Source organism: Aegilops tauschii, chromosome 4 (genome assembly GCF_002575655.3).
Source record: "Aegilops tauschii subsp. strangulata cultivar AL8/78 chromosome 4, Aet v6.0, whole genome shotgun sequence".
Classification (NCBI taxonomy): Eukaryota; Viridiplantae; Streptophyta; class Magnoliopsida; order Poales; family Poaceae; genus Aegilops; species Aegilops tauschii.
Genome location: NC_053038.3, coordinates 22,425,209 through 22,430,252, shown reverse-complemented (window position 1 = coordinate 22,430,252; position 5,044 = coordinate 22,425,209).

Below are 5,044 nucleotides of genomic sequence, written 5' to 3'. Positions count from 1 at the left end.
AAGCATTACGAAAAGGAAACAGAGTGTTTGCATTGCAATCTCGGTGGGACCGATCGCTCATCTCGGTTTGACCAAAACGTTACGAAGGGAAACAGAGAGATTACAATCCCATCTCGGTGAGACCGAGATCCCTATCGGTGAGACCGAAAAGACTAGGGTTTCTGGCAGTGGCTATGTCAACTGAACTCGGTGGCTCCGGATATGAAATTTCGGTGGGGCTGAGTTGGACTTTTTGGTTTGGGACATATGTGGATGTGAGAAAGTAGTGGAGGGTTTTGGAGCATATCATAAGCATTTTGAGCAAGAACCTCATTAAGCAACACCTCACCCCTTCTTAATAGTATTGGCTTTTCCTATAGACTCAATGTGATCTTGGATCACCAAAATAGAAAATGTAGAGTCTTGTGCTTTGAGCTTGAGCCAATCTTCTGTCCTTAGCATTTTGAAGGGTCCACTTTCTAATCCATGCCATGCCAATCATTGAGCTTTCCTAAAATATTTATCTTGAAATAGTATTAGCTCAATGAGCTATATGTTGTTAGGAATTACCAAAACGACCCAGGGATAGTTGCACTTTCAGTTCTTGAGAGCCGCTAGAATTTATAATGACTTTTATTACTTGGCTGAGAATGCAGGCCTTACCGACTTCCTCCACGACCAGCGTGAACAGTATCTCTTACCCACTAATATTTTCGTGCAATTTTTTTTCCATGCTAAGAAATCACCACCTTCACTAGAGTTTCACTTATAGGATGAGGTTAAGGAGATGTCACTCCACGATTTTTGTCGGGTCTGCAAGATGCCCTTTGTGGGCAGCATCAAGGAACCACACCGTAGTGATGTGGATAGATTTATTGATAGAATTGTTGTAGGGTAAACGAGAAAATTTTCCGATGCGAGAATTACTAGTATACATTTTCCTGTTCTACGTTACTTTGCAATATTTGCTAGTAGATGCTTAATTGGTCGTGGGAACAGTGGAAATCTTAGTGCTCCTGATCTAGTCATTTTGCACCATGCTTTGTTTTGTGATACAACTTTCAGCTTAGGCGCTATTATTGCTAAACGATTAAGTTTGAACCGTACAAAGGGCCCCATCTTCGGAGGCATCTTTGCTTCGCGCCTTGCTGCACACTTTGAGATACCTATTAGGCATTTTTAGAAAGAGGAAAAGTTGTTGCCCCTGTTTTTCTAGATTATAAGAGTATGGTAGCACATGACTTTATTGTTAAAAATAAGAAGAAAATGCTTAAGTATAATTTGATATTTGGTAAAACTCACTGTGAGATTATTACCTAGCATGCACCCTCTTTGTTTAATATACTTTCAGGCATGTACCTCATCTTGCCAGAGGCCATTTGTGCATACTGGATGATGTCTACTACACAACCTTCTTCTTGTAGACGTTGTTGGGCCTCCAAGTGCAGATGTTTGTAGGACAGTAGCAAATTTCCCTGAAGTGGATGACCTAAGGTTTATCAATCCGTGGGAGGCGTAGGTTGAAGATGGTCTCTCTCAAACAACCCTGCAACCAAATAACAAAGAGTCTCTTGTGTCCCCAACACACCCAATACAATGGTAAATTGTATAGGTGCACTAGTTTGGCGATGAGATGGTGATACAAGTGCAATATGGATGGTAGATATAGGTTTTTGTAATCCGAAAATATAAAAACAGCAAGGTAACTAATGATAAAAGTGAGCACAAACGGTATTGCAATGCGTTGAAACAAGGCCTAGGGTTCATACTTTCACTAGTGCAAGTTCTCTCAACAATAATAACATAATTGGATCATATAACTATCCCTCAACATGCAACAAAGAGTCACTCCAAAGTCACTAATAGCGGAGAACAAACGAAGAGATTATGGTAGGGTACGAAACCACCTCAAAGTTATTCTTTCTGATCGATCTATTCAAGAGTCCGTAGTAAAATAACACGTAGCTATTCTTTCCATTTGATCTATCATAGAGTTCGTACTAGAATAACACCTTAAGACACAAATCAACCAAAGCCCTAATGTCACCTAGATACTCCAATGTCACCTCAAGTATCCGTGGGTGTGATTATACGATATGCATCACACAACCTCAGATTCATCTATTCAACCAACACACAGAACTTCAAAGAGTGCCCCAAAGTTTCTATCGGAGAGTCAAGACGAAAATGTGTGCCAACCCCTATGCATAAGTTCACGAGGTCACGGAACCCGCAAGTTGATCACCAAAACATACATCAAGTAGATCACGTGAATATCCCATTGTCACCACAGATAAGCACATGCAAGACATACATCAAGTGTTCTCAAATCCTTAAAGACTCAATCCGATAAGATAACTTCAAAGGGAAAATTCAATCCATTACAAGAGAATAGAGGGGGAGAAACATCATAAGATCCAACTATAATAGGAAAGCTCGCGATACATCAAGATCGTACCACCTCAAGAACACGAGAGAGAGATCAAACACATAGCTACTGGTACATACCCTCAGCCCCGAGGGTGAACTACCCCCTCCTCGTCATGGAGAGTGTTGGGATGATGAAGATGGCCACCGGTGAGGGTTACCCCCTCCGGCAGGGTGCCGGAACAGGGTCCCGATTGGTTTTTGGTGGCTACAGAGGCTTGCGGCGGCGGAACTCCCGATCTATTGTGTTCCCCGATGTTTTTAGAGTATATGGACATATATAGGCGAAATAAGTCGGTCAGGGGAGCCACGAGGGGCCCATGAGGGTGGGGGGCGCGCCCAGGGGGTAGGGCGCGCCTCCCTGCCTCGTGGCTTCCTCGAAGCTTCCCTGACGTCTACTCCAAGTCTCCTGGATTGCTTCCGTTCCAAAAGTAACTCTCCCGAAGGTTTCATTCCGTTTGGACTCCGTTTGATATTCCTTTTCTTTGAAACACCGAAATAGGCAAGAAAACATCAGTTTGAGCTGGGCCTCTGGTTAATAGGTTAGTCCCATAAATAATATAAAAGTGTATAATAAATCCCTTTAAACATCCAAAACAGAATATATAATAGCATGAATACTTCATAAACTATAGATACGTTGGAGACGTATCAGCATCCCAAGCTTAATTCCTGCTCGTCCTCGAGTAGGTAAATGATAAAAGAAATAATTTATGAAGTGTGAATGCTAGCAGGTGCACAAGTTTGATCAATGATAATTTCAATCACCTTTTCTAGCATCATTATATGTCATAACAGTAGCTCATATCATAAAGCTTCTCATGATCAAGTAACAAGCTATTCACATGTTAAGTATAGATCATAAACTTTCTTGAAAACTAACAAACAGTTCTCAGTCATCAAACAATTGCAATTCATCTTTTTTTCAGGAAGGGTCTATGTAAGAGCTTTGATTTAGCAAATCCCACATACTCAACTATCATATAGTCTTCCATGATTGCTACCACTCAAAGCATATTTTTAGAACAAATAGCATCCATCAAACACAGAGAAAGATAGGGACTTAATGTTTCGCCTCCCAACTTATTTATAATATAGATAATTGTCAACAATAATAATTCATGATCAAATATATTTGAATGGCCATATATGCTTAGATCTTTCTCCACCACATGATGCTTGCCAACTAAAGAGTAGGTTGGAATGAGAAGGAATACTACTGACTCTTGCATAAAAGTAAAAGATAGGATCTTCGCAGAGGGAAGCAGGGATTTGCAGAGGTGCCAGAGCTCGAAACAAAAAAAGACATGAAAATAATTTTGAGAGGTATGCTTTCATTGTCAACATAACGACCAAGAGTTCCCAATATCTTCCATACTAGATACATTATAGGTGGTTCCCAAACAGAAAGGTAAAGATTTTACTCCCCCTCCACCAACAATCACACTCCACGGCTTGTCCGAAACAACGGGTGCCGTCCAACTATCAACAATCCTGGGGGAGTTTTGTTTAAATTATTTGCGAATTTGTTTTTGATCTTTTGATCATAGGACTGGGCATCCCAGTTACCAGCCATTTTCTCGTGAATGATGAGCGGAGTCCACTCATCGTGAGAATAACCCACCTAGCATGGAAGATACTGACAGCCCCTAATCGCTACATGAGCGATTCGGGCATAGAAAACAGATTATTATTTGAAGGTTTAGAGTTTGGCACATGCAAATTTACTTGGAACGGCAGGTAAATACCACATATAGGTAGATATGATGGACACTCATGGAAGAAACTTGGCTCAAGGAATTTGGATGCACAAGCAGTATTCCCGCTTAGTACAGACATTTTGGCTAGCAAAGGATTCTAAATAGCAAGCACCACATGTTAGAGGATCCATAACAATATAACTTCTATACAAATATAACCAAGCATAACTCATTATGTTGTCTTCCTTGTCCAACTTCAACTAATTTGCTCAGGTTTGAAAATAATTAATGGGGCTCACAATCATAGAAGATGTCCAAGATAGTATATTTATATGTGAAATCTCTCTTCCTTCAATATTCTTTAATGAATTGTTCAAGTGACCAATACAATGTTTGCTAACCTTCAAAAAATTTACCACCTCTACTTCTTATATGTGAAGTCATTACTCCCCATGGGATAAGCATATGAAACATATATAATTTCAGATTTACGACATTCAAATCATTCGACTGTTTACTCATAGGACATAAGTGAAGCACACGAGTAAATGACAAACTACTCCAAAAAGATATAAGTGAAGATCAATGAGTAGTTAAATAATTATGTAGCTATGTGAAGACTCTCTCTCATTTAAGACTTTCAGATCTTGGTATTTTATTCATACAGCAAGCAAAACAAAAGAAAATAAAATGAAGTTTCAAGGATAGCACTCATCATGTGAAGAAGCAAAAACTTAGGCTCAACCGATACTAACCGATAATTGTTGAAGAAGAAAGGTGGGATGCCTACCGGGGCATTCCCAAGCTTAGATGCTTGAGACTTCTTGAAATATTATCTTGGAGTGCCTTGGGCATCCCCAAGCTTGAGCTTTTGTGTCTCCTTAATTCCTCTCATATCATGGTTTCCTAACTCTCGAAAGCCTCATCCACACCAAACT